Source organism: Macaca mulatta, chromosome 7 (genome assembly GCF_049350105.2).
Source record: "Macaca mulatta isolate MMU2019108-1 chromosome 7, T2T-MMU8v2.0, whole genome shotgun sequence".
Lineage (NCBI taxonomy): Eukaryota > Metazoa > Chordata > Mammalia > Primates > Cercopithecidae > Macaca > Macaca mulatta.
In genome coordinates this window covers 102,775,612-102,788,117 of record NC_133412.1, presented here as the reverse complement: position 1 = coordinate 102,788,117, position 12,506 = coordinate 102,775,612, and the positions used below count along the sequence as shown (strand labels likewise).

The window sequence follows — 12,506 nt, the reverse complement described above, 5'->3', positions numbered from 1 at the left end:
GGAAATGTGTTTAAGATGTACCAAGTTCCCACCTGCCCCTCTCACCCGGAGAGCACTGTTTCAGGAAACCTTAGGTGAAATTTCTGTCAAACACAAGCAGAAACTGTTCCAGAATGCATACAATTTAAAAAACTTGTCCAATAAATTATTCAAACATTGCAGAATTTTACTACCCAAAAGCTGGAAAAGACTGTACAAGAAAAGGAAAGAATACTATAGATCCTGTCCACTTATGGAATAGCTGATGTTTATGAGCATTTAGTATTCACTACATGTGATAATGAGCCTTTTACCAAGATGTAGAGACATCAAGGAATTTACTACTAACTCCTCAAGTTAGTGGCAAAATTGTACATAAATTCCAGGGATATCTGAATTTGGAGCCTACATGCAATTAATGATGTTTTATTTTTGTCTTCTGGATGCAAAAATTCTAAATAAAATGTTTGAAAAAAATGGAATCAATAAGCTTACAAAAGAATAATATAAAATATCCAAGTAAGTTATTATAGAAATAAGATGATTTGACATTACTAGTGAATCAGTTTTTATAATCTAGCATGAGTTTTATAATTATTTATAAATTCAACATCAACTTACAGTGAAAAATCATTGGTTAGAAATAAAAATGTCCCCTTTCAAAATAATAAAGAATAACTAACTCAAATCAACAGCATCATGTTTAACTAGATAATCTAAGGCACAGTCCATTCAAGGTTAAGAAAAAAAGAACTGGGCTGGGCACGGTGGCATATGCCTGTAATCCCAGCACTTTGGGAGGCCAAGGCTGGTGGATCACCTGAGGCCAGGAGTTAGAGACCAGCCTGGCCAACATGGTGAAATCCCATCTCTACTAAATTAGCTTGGCATGGTGCCACATGTCTGTAATCCCAGCTATTCGGGAGGCTGAGGCAGGAGAATCACTTAATCTGGGAGGCGGAGGTTGCAGTGAGCTGAGATCCCGCTGCTGCACTCCAGTCTGGGTGACAGAGGGAGATCCTGTCTCAAAACAAACAAACAACAACAACAACAAAACAGGACTGTTTGTTAAAGTTAAATACTTTACTAGTATTTAACATTCTTCAGGAAGTTCTTTGCAAATGGAGTTAACACCACAAAATGAAATGAAGTGGAAATACTGGAGAAGGACAAAGTGATACTTACTTGCAGTTGATATGATTACTTAGAAAATCCATGTGTAGGCCTGGATTGATCTATGTGTAGGCCTGGATTGATCTAAATTATTCTCCAGAAATTCCCTATTATTAGTTTGTAGCCTAATTTATCCATACTGAAATCCTTAATTTCATCATCTATAAAAAGTGGAAAATAATAGCACTCATTTTCGGAGTTTGGGGGTTTAAATAAAATTAATAATATGTTTAACACAGAATCTGACTAAAAGTAAGTGCTCGATAAGTGTTAGCCAATTTCAGTAAGTAAATAATAAAATTTAAGAATAAAAATTAAACTTGAGCTTATCAAATAAATGGAGAAAAATTAATATGTCGTATATGCTGGCTACGTAGTCCAAAGTTTTTGTTGCTGTTGTTAAATTCTCTCTTTAGAGCAGTGGCGTCCAGTTCAACTTTCTGGAATCATGGAAATGTTCTGCACTCTGCAATTTAGTAATCACTGGTCACATGTAGCTATTGAGAACTTGAATGTAGCCAGTGTGACTGAGGAACTGAAATTTTAATTGTATTAAATTTTAATTAATTTAAATTGGAATAACAACATGTGGCTAGCGGCTACCATATGGAAAATGAGAGCCCTAGAGGATCTCATAAATTCACATGGCTTTATTTACTATTGTGACACTGATGACCCCCAGATTAACTCTGTAGTCCATGTCCTACTCTAAATCTAAACTTTGCTGTGTACCCTATGTATTTATTTGCCTACTTTTCATCCACCCCTACCTGAATATCTCAGTTATCTCAGTTGCACCTTGTACTTAACAGGTCAAAAACTGAACTTGGCCGGGCGCGGTGGCTGATGCCTGTAATCCCAGCACTTTGGCAGGCCGAGGCGGGCAGATCACGAGGTCAGGAGATTGGGACCATCCTGGCCAACATGGTGAAACCCTGTCTCTACTAAAAATATGAAAATTAGCTGGGCTTGGCACATGGCTGTAATCCCAGCTATTCCGGACGCTGAGACAGGAGAATCGCTTGAACCCGGAAGGCGGAGGTTGCAGTGAGCCGAGATGGCACCACTGCACTCAGCCTGGCAACATAGGGAGACTCCTTTGACCTCCACCTCATTGGAGCCTACTACTCTTGACTTGATCTCCGCTTTCCACAAATCCTAGCTGACCTTCTACCCTAATTCCCAGGTGAATGAGTAAACTGATGCCACTGAAAGGATTCAGCTGGTGAATGGATGAGCAGTAGGATCTTAACAAAATGAAATACAACTCAGCAAAAAAAATGTAATGAACTATGCATGCCTACAACGATGTAGATGACTTTCAAATGCATTATACCGACAGAAGCTAGACTCAAAAGGTTACATGTGTATGATACATTAGATAAGGGACAGAAAATAAATCAGTGATGGTCAGAGGAATGGGGATGCGGAAGCGATTGTCTACAAAGGGGCACAGAAAATTTGGGAATTGTTCTGGATCTCAATTTTGGTCCTCAGTTGTGTGTATGTGTTTGTCAAGAATGTACACAAAAAGGAATAAATTTTACTTTATATAAGCTGTTATCTCAACCTGATGAAAAAGCAGAAAATCAGATTTTTCATAAAGTTCTTCTTTTATTCTAATGAACCAGAGTGGACCAACTGAATCAGTCAGCTTTGTTCTTCATGAAGAATAGGGGGAGTCTCTAACTACCAAGGTTCCCTCCTTTCAGTGCCCCTGAGCCATAACTGGGACAATTCCTGCACACAGCAGGTTCCTTGGCCAACAGCGCTGAATTGGATTCAGCAATTGTTGAACTGTTGCTTCTTCTGGAGTGGGTATACCCTGAATATTTCACAGCTTTTAAAGGTTTTGTTGTTCGTGAATCAAAAATAAGCATCTGTTTGTATGAAAAGTACAGTGAGACTTAAAGCAACTTGAAGTAAAAGCACATAGAACCTCGTCCTGTGTCTGTAACTGCAAATGTATTGTATTTGACAACAGTGATGCTATTTGTCCTGAGAAGCCCTGCTGCCTATCAGAATATTTCTGAATAATACTGTACCTAGCCTTTGTCTACCAACCTTTTGTAAGAAGTTTAAAGGTAATTTGCATGCTGGTGTTCCTCATGTAAATTAGGTCATTATCCTTTTAAAGGTATAAAGCCTCCTGTACACGATGGAGCTTTCTAAGAAAAACAGATTTGACCTTTCTTTCCCTCTATTCAGGGTGCCTGCAGTGCTTGTACTCATTAGCTAGAATTTGACTCCATGACATTTTTACTTAATTTTCTTTTTCCTCTATGTTGGACACATGGGGCAACCATTTATAGTCTTTCTTGACCTAAGATGCTCTCTAATCTCTTTCCAGCTGTGGCATTTGTCTTTCAGTCACATCAGGATATGGTGACCCTTCTTTCCCCACTGCAATTCCCAACTGTTAATTGATTCATTTTAGGGAAGGAACTAGACACAGCCCTATGGACCCAGCTCCATTTAATTAATGTTAACCAGAACAGTAGATAGAAGAGCAGTTTCCTCTGGAGTGGAAACATAGGCTTTATAAGGTAGTAGAAGGAACAAATAATGCTAGTTTTTATAGCCCTTAGTTTTTAAGGGCTCTGAATTGGCAACAGACTTAGAAACAGCATTCCCCTTCATTAGTAATGATGATTGTGCCAATAATTATTATTAATAATAACTGGGATTCAAACCCAGGTCTTTCTGACCACAAAGCCCATATACTTCATCCTTGTGCTAAGAACTCTTTGTGACAGCTCCCACTAGTATGCTAAGGATGATACTAATTACTTTATATCCTCCTTATAATCCAGTGAGATTCATTACACGAAGCCTGTTTTATAGAAAAGGACACTGAGATTCAGAGAGGTGAAGTAACTTCCCCCAGGTCATGCATTTGCTGTGACCAGGATCAGAGCCCAGGTCTTCCCTGGCACTCTGTCCGTGCTTTTTATCACTACTGACACCATATTGCACTTAGAATAACAAGGTACTAGCCAAAACATCTCTGGAAGGCAATGCTAGACACTTTTAAAAATGTGATCCAAGATATTATTCTGATGGACTTTACTTTTGAACTTGAAATACTGTATTTACTGATTACTGAGACTTAAATAAAATGTAGTGCCTTAGAACTGCAGGGAAGCAACATGTTTATGAGAATTAATCACTTTTATATGTGCATGCGCAGTTAGAGAAGTTGTGGTCTTGCAATGTGTAATGCTATGTGTGAACAAATAAACAATTAAGGGGTGGCAATATTCAGTGATACATTTTATGACAGAAGTGTCCAGGACGCTATGAAACAGAGAAGAGGGCAGTCTTCTGCAGGTGGGGGTAGGCATATCCTAGAATAGGTGACACTGAGCTGAGGTGTGGGTCGGGTGGAACGTGGCTACCTGAGAAGTGTGTATGCAAAACAGAGGGAGAGATTGACGTGAAAGACAGTGAAGCATTCTTAGAAATGGCTGGAGAAAAAGTATGTTGAGGAGAGTATCCTTGGCCAACTCAGTATGGAGGTAGATGGCATAAAATAATCCCATTTTATAGCTCTCTCGTCCTTTAGCTACATAAGGCTCCATTTTGTAAAAATAACTTTATTTTTTATAAAGCTTTTAAAAATAAATTTATTTATTTTAATGGACAGATAATAACTGTGTATATTTTGTATCTGTTTTATTCAAGCAACATCTTCCTGGCAGGAGGCATTGCTGCTTCTCAAGAAGATGTTTTGCAGCAGCCATAGAGCTCAGTTGCCTAGAAAAGAACTAAAGGATCGTTCACGTGTTAACTGTAACAGCTCTGTGGGTTCATGAGTAGATCCTAAGCTATTTCTTGAGCAAGGCTTTAGCCCTGCCATCAAACACTCCTGCTGTCCCGGTGCATCCTTCTGGTTTTAAAAAATGAAAAAAAAATTTTCTTTTTTTTTCTGAGAAGTAAATACATGTTAACTTTCTTAATTTTCATAATAGAACATAGGCCTTGTTACCTGCTTGTCTGGAATCCAAAACTGCCTAGGGATCTCTCCTTGAATGTTAGTAATTATGTTCTATATACCTGGAGTTATTAAGCATAATTAGATTTCTGCAACCTAGAATATATAATTATTATAAATAAATCTACTCTAACTATGCTAAATTAAAGAGACTATTATATGACTCCTTGGCAAGTCAACCGGTAGTGCCTACATGATCATGCTAATGAGTCTTTCTCATTTGATTTCTTGCATCACTGCAGATTTATGACCTCCTGTTTCTAAGTCATCTTGTCACCAGAGATTTAATAAGATTTCACTCTGTTCTCTTCTAGGTTTTCTATGATTTTATATTTTCATTTAACTTTTTGGTCAGCAGGTAATTATTTTAGTATAAGAGAGGAAATATTGTTTCAAGTAGTATTTTCCCCTATATTGCTAATCGTTACTAATTGTTAATTATTTTTTTATTTTATTTTATTTTATTTTTTGAGACAGAGTCTCGCTCTGTCACCCAGGCTGGAGTGCAGTGGCACAATCTTGGCTCACTGCAAGCTCTGCCTCCCGGGTTCACGCCATTCTCCTGCCTCAGCATCCCGAGTAACTGGGACTACAGGCACCCGCCACCGCGCCCAGCTAATTTTTTGTATTTTAGTAGAGACGGGGTTTCACCATGTTAGCCAGGATGGTCTCGATCTCCTGACCTCGTGATCCGCCCGCCTCAGCCTCACAAAATGCTGGGATTACAGGCATGAGCCACCGCGCCTGGCCAATTTGTTAATTATTTTTAAATGATATCTCCACCTTTGACGTTGATTTCCGTTAAGACTTATATTTTAGATATATACATAGAATAGATTTCTGGGTCACTAATTCTAGCCTACTGATCTCTCTCTTTTGTCTTTCACAGCCACCCATATTTTAAAATATCAACATTTTATAGAATATTTTAATAGCAAGTAGAGCAGAATTTATTTACTTTTGTTACATTTTTCTATTCTTATTAGAATATGTTCTATTCTTCTTACAAAAGGGCTTTAGAATAATTTCATTAAGCAAACATCATTCTGTTAGGATATTGAGATAGATGTTTTCTTAAATGTTGCAGGAAGTTAGGGACCCCGAACGGAGGGACCAGCTGAAGCCGGGGCAGAAGAACATAAATTGTGAAGATTTCATGGACATTTATTAGTTCCTCAAATTAATACTTTTATAATTTCTTACACCTGTCTTTTCTGTAATCTCTGAACATAAATTGTGAAGATTTCATGGACACTTATCACTTCCCCAGTGAATATCCTTGTGATGTCCTATGCCTGTCTTTACTTAAATCTCTTAATCCCGTCATCTTCTTAAACTGAGGAGGGTGAATGTTGCCTCAGGACCCTGTGATTGTATCAACTGCACAAATTGTTTGTAGAGCATGTGTGTTTGAACAATATGAAATCTGGGCATCTTAAAAAAAGAACAGGATAACTGCGATGTTCAGGGAACAAGAGAAGTAACTTTGAACTGGCCGCATGCAAATAGGAGAAACATCACTGAATTCTTTTTCTCAGCAAGGAACATCCCTGAGAAAGAGAACGTGCACTGAAGGTAGGCTTATAGATGGCCCCTTTTAAGGCGTCCCGTCTTTTATGGTTGAAGGGATGAAATAAGCCCGGGTCTCCTGTAGTGCTCCCAGGCTTACTAGGTGGAGGAAAATTCCCACCTAATAAATTGTGGTCAGACAGGTTATCTGCTCTCAAACCCTGTTTCCTGATAAGATGTTATCAATGACAATGCGTGCCCAAAACTTCATTAGCAATTTTAATTTCACCTCATCCAGTGGTCCTGTGATCTCCTTTGCCTCCATTTGCTTTGTGACATTTTATTACCTTGTGAAGTATGTGATCTCTGTGACCCACACCCTATTCGTGCACTCCCTCCCCTTTTGAAAATCGCTAATGAAAACTTGCTGGTTTTACAGCTAGGGGAACATCACAGATCCTGCCGACATGTGATGTCTCCCCCAACATCCAACTTTAAATTTCTCTCTCTTGTGCTTGTTCCCTTTATTTCTCAACCCAGCCGAGACACTTAGGAAATGGAAAAAAACCCACGTTAAACATCGGGAGCGGGTTCTCCTGATACTTAAAGTCAAAAATAAGCTTTTAAGTACTCGTCTATAATTCATTTGGGCCTATTGAAAATAATTTCTTTAAAGCCCCTTTCTCATCCATCCTAGACTTTTTTTTCTTCTTGATATGTTACTTCTTATTTTTTTTCTTTTAGTTTAACGATGATCTATTTTTCTAGAAAAGATAAAAACGAAAATATAATCGAATAGCTTTTTCTATTTTGTCTGTTTTCATTAAACTATTTATTTCTGTGTTTGAGGCCTATCTCTGCTTCATTCTTTCCACATGAAACACACAGCTGAAAGCCCTTCTGTTCTCTTTTAGCTTTTAAAAAGCTTCAGCTTTTCCTTCTTTTGGCCTTCCTAGGGTGGTTCTCTGGCTGGAGCCACTTACTTGCATTCAGTCTGACTCTGTGCTGCTCCTTCTGTTGTTGATACTTTACTTTTGTGAACCTGAGCTTATCAGACAGTTCCCTGGGCAGTCACATCATTTATCTAGTTACCACTCCCTTTTCTTCCTAATTAGGGCAACTTGCTATTGTGTTCTCAGTCTGGCTTGTGAGACCTTTTTCTCTTGTAGCCATATTTTTTTTTAATCTCTAACCACAAACTTAGGAAATAACTTCCCAGAAACTTCTGAGCTGCCTAGTCAACATATCTAAATACATTTTTTTCTCTTGACTACTATGATCTCTGAGATGATATACTCACAGCCTCCCAAATTCCCATCATTGCACCTCACTAACAATTTTCTGGTCAGATGTTAAGTCAAAAATGGAGATGCCCTTCATTTCATCACCCATCTGAAAGATGTTATTGCAAGTCCCTCTACAGGAGTTTATTGAATGTTCTTGTTGTTGGAGAGTTGTGAGGATGTTTTCAGGTATAACAAAAATGTGAAATGTGAGATTAATTTGAACAACGGTTGCATGAAGGGAGAATCTGAAATAAAACTGGCTTGGAAAGACTGGGACCAATAGAGAAGCAGGAAAAAATGACCAACCTTGGGGTTTGGGTATGTGTGTATTGCGTGGAGGGGAGGGAGTATGGACATGTGCAAGCTTAATTTTACAAGCACCGTCACACACCTGGGTCACAATAGTGTGGAATTGATCTGTTGTCATCTCTCAGTTCCCTGCCTCATGGACAATTTGTAGTCATTCTTACTGATTACCCTGACAGTGCACCAAAGATGATAAAGTGTCAAGAACCCACAATAACTGTAAATAAATATACAGACAATCCTATGTTATTTATAGTTAAAATCAGACTAGATAGAAATGTTCCCTCTTTTATCCTGTTCTCTGCTTTTCAAAATACTATTCAACCTTCAGGATTCTGTACAATTCCTCTCTTGGATGAAACTTTCCCTGACAGACCTAGACAGACTTAGCCACCCTTTGTCTTGTGTTCCATCCCTGCATTTGGTATTATAAATATACATGGAACTGTCATCCTCATTTTGACTTTCAACTTTCAACTACAGATATCGTTCCTTAGTCCTTTTTCTATTTTCAACATATACTATATTACCTAGTAGATTCTAGATATATTAATAACACATAACATAAATAAACTATGTTAGCTTGAAATTATTAGGACTGCTTTACTTACATGAGCTCCCTTAAATGCATAAAAATGCCTTATTTTTAAAGGCTTGCTTTTAGCACTGTAATTAGTAAGTAAAAGTTAGAGAAGTATATTAGGGCCTCAATAGAAAGAACTTTCTAATAATTTGAGATATTCACAAATGCAATAAACTGACTATGAGTAGTGATCATTCCACCAGTGATGTGTGTTTATGGGTGAATGAAAGGAAGTTTAAAGAAGATATGGCCGACCCCCAAGGTTGGTCATTTTTTCCTGCTTCTCTGTTGGTCCCAGTCTCTCCAAGCCAGTTTTATATCAGAGTCTCCCTTCATGCAACCGTTGTTCAAATTAATCTCACATTTCACATATTGGTTTTTTGTTTTGTTTTGTTTTTGTTTTTTGTTTTTTGAGACGAGTCTCACTCTGTTGTCCAGCCTGGAGTGCAGCGGTGCGATCTTGGTTCATTGCAACCTCTGCCTCCCAGGTTCAAGTGATTCTCCTGCCTCAGCCTCCTGAGTAGCTGGGATTACAGGTGCATGCCACCATGCCCAGCTAATTTTTGTATTTTTAGTAGAGATGGGATTTTACCATGTTGACCAGGCTGGTCTCGAACTCCTGACCTCAGGTGATCTGTCTGCCTTGGCCTCCCAAAGTGTTGGGATCACAGGCGTGAGCCACTGCGCCCAGCCAATATTGTTTTGTTTTGTTTTGTTTTTAATCTACAGAATACCTTAAAAATGGCAAGTATGTGGTTTTGTGTAGGAGTGGTATCCAGAAACTATTTTCAATATTCTAGACACTAAAGAAATAAAAATTGCCCACAATAAAGCTTCACAGCTTTTGGAAACTTCAAAGTGTTTTGCTTTGGAACAGAACAAACTAATCAATTCAATGTAGTGACATGTTATCATGTGGACACAAAGCTTCAGTTGGCTGTTAGCTCACCTATGTATCATTACCATTGACTTTTGTAAAAGTTGAAAAACCAATTACTGTTCCTCAATTTGTTTGGAAAGGAGGATTTCTAAACATGGAGCTCATGCAAAAAGCATACTAAAAGAATTTTTGATCTTGAGAACTGGATACATTTTTTGTATACTTTATTTCATGGCTTCTTATTTTCCCAACATTGTTATAAGATAATAATGCGTGTTACAAGGGGTTATGATTTATACATATTTAATTGCACTCTCTAAAAAATATTTTTCAGTGATACATAAAATAAAGGTACAGCTTATAATCCATAGTGTTTAAATACTCAAAGAAATATAAGTTGAGTAATAGTGGCTGAGAGAGTTTATATGGTTCTGGTGTCAGGACTGCCTGAGTTCAGATTCTGTATTACCTAGTGTAGCTCCTTAATTTCTGAGTATCAGTTTTCTCATCTGTAAAATGGGGGTAGGCATAATAACTACCTTACAGATTGCTTAAGCATTTCCTCTCATTATATCAGTCCCAACTTGTCATAGCCAGAAAGAGTTTATGCTTCTCCCATTGACAAAATTACCAGTTTTAAAAAACAGTACTGAAAATCTTGGAAGATCTGACATTATTTTATTTTACTATGCAAATAATTTTGACCTTCAGAGATTATTTTGCTTCAGAAGCCTTATTTCTTCTGTACTGCTAACCAAACAGTTTACTCCATTTGTGCAACAATTTATAATGAACCATTAAAGAACTGATTATCTTAGGGTTTTTGGCTCAATTACCTGTTTCAAATGCTCAATGACTAAGAAAAGCATGTCATTTTCTCTTCTCTTGCACACTGGAGTATAACAATAGGCTGTGAATAGAGCAAATCAGAGAGACACAAATACCAGTATAAGGGGCCTATTGTGTTTAGTTTGTTGCCCTGTCATATGGTTTTAATTTAGGTTGGCTGATTGATTATGACAGACTAACAGATAGCCCATTGTTCCTCTCTTAGAATCTTTAGACACTTTAATATTCCTATTCTTATCTGTCCATTTTGATTCCTAAACTTAAATGAAATGGAATTACAGCATTCACTTTGTTTTCCTGTGCTAAGTGATTATCTGTGAAGTGCAATTTTGTGATTAGGCGAGATGGCATGCATACTCTCAACTAATGCTGATTTCCCCCAGGGTGCAGAACAGGTAAATTCATAATGAATGGATGTTGTGCTTTGATTTCAAATGGATGTAAAACCTCACCACACTGCGTAGTTTTATTTTTAAAATGTATTTAATTATTCTAAAATTAACAGGAGAATATTAAAATTGAACTTTAGAAATATGGCATTTAAACATAAGTCAAGGGTGCTAACTGCTTATGAATGTTAATCCTCTTCAAAAAATAAAAAAGAAATTACCTGGCATAAATTGGGGGAGTGTCACTGAAAATCTTTAGTTTAATTATTTATATTCCTTCTCATTAATTCCAAAAATGTCTGAATCCAGCTTGGTATTCGTATTGTCAAATTCTAATGTTGCTTATTTTGAATACTACAGTAATTATTCAACTAATCATTGTCATATTATTGTCATAGTTGTTTGGTCTGGAGGGATGATTTTGGGACTGAGGGGAGAAGCTAGAAGTTAAGAATTGGCATAAAGTTTTATCTTTGATTATTTTCTTTGATATTTTAAAAATAAATTTTCTACATGAGTATGAGAGACCAATTTTAAAGAGAATTTAGCATTCTCCCAATTGGACACATTTTGACCAAACCACCAAAGTAGATGATTGGTACCCAAACCATAGTTTTTTTCCTGATCTACTTGGAGTAAGCATTGACAATTATATTGTGGATCTTGAAGTGGGAAATGTGATATGCAACTTCCTAAACTTATTTGAATTTAGGAGGAAAGGAAAGGACAGCAGAAGACAAGGAATATATTGAAGGCCTCAGTTTTCCCCAAAATTATCTTAAAATAAAATCTTACAAAATTAAGTTCATATGGTTCTGTTCTTACATTAATGGAAGTTTAAATTTTAAGGGAATGGAGAAGTCGTCATCAGACAGACTGTCTCTTTTTAGGTATGAGAAACTGAGGCTTCTGCTTATTGAGATGTCACTCCAGTAAAGGTCAGGCTTCCCCCAGGTCTTCTTACTGCCAGGTGCTATACTGTGCAGCCTCAACCTCAGGCTTACTGCATGCACATAGGTCTGGAAAGATCCACCACTTTCCATTAGGATGTTGAGAAAAAAGCTAATCTTTCTGCTGTCTATACCTTTCTATTTCTTGACAACAAAAAAAGCACAAACCACTTTTATAATATAATAAAAAATATCATATGGAAAAATGTAATAAAAATGGATTTTAATATCCTGCATGAGTACCATACAGAATAAGCAACAGTAAGCAACACCAAAAAGTTCCCTACAACATGAATATGGTTGATTAAGGTGTATTTCTCAGAATGGACTGCAATTCACCAGTGTATGTATTAAATCCCTCTCTTTGGCATGTTGGTGAAGTGGCTGCTTGGTTGTTGCTCAGTCATGATTTAAATGCTTAGTTATTATACATTGCCCAAGAGTTCAAACAGCTCTATCCCTATATAAGGAAGCCACTCATATTTTATATCTGTCTTTCAGCTGGACCCTGTAATGTACTTCTTCATGGTCATACTCAAGTGTACTATTTTTCAGATCTGTCTGAATTCAATTCATCAACTTTTCTTTTCATTAATATTTTTGAATAC

The 12,506-nt window shown here is 37.2% G+C and overlaps 1 protein-coding gene across 4 annotated transcripts in view; it reads left to right on the top strand.

Moving 5' to 3' along the window:
* Positions 1–12,506, top strand: part of PRKD1 (protein kinase D1) — a 365,670-nt gene that overhangs the window by 263,668 nt on the left and 89,496 nt on the right. The window lies entirely within an intron of this gene.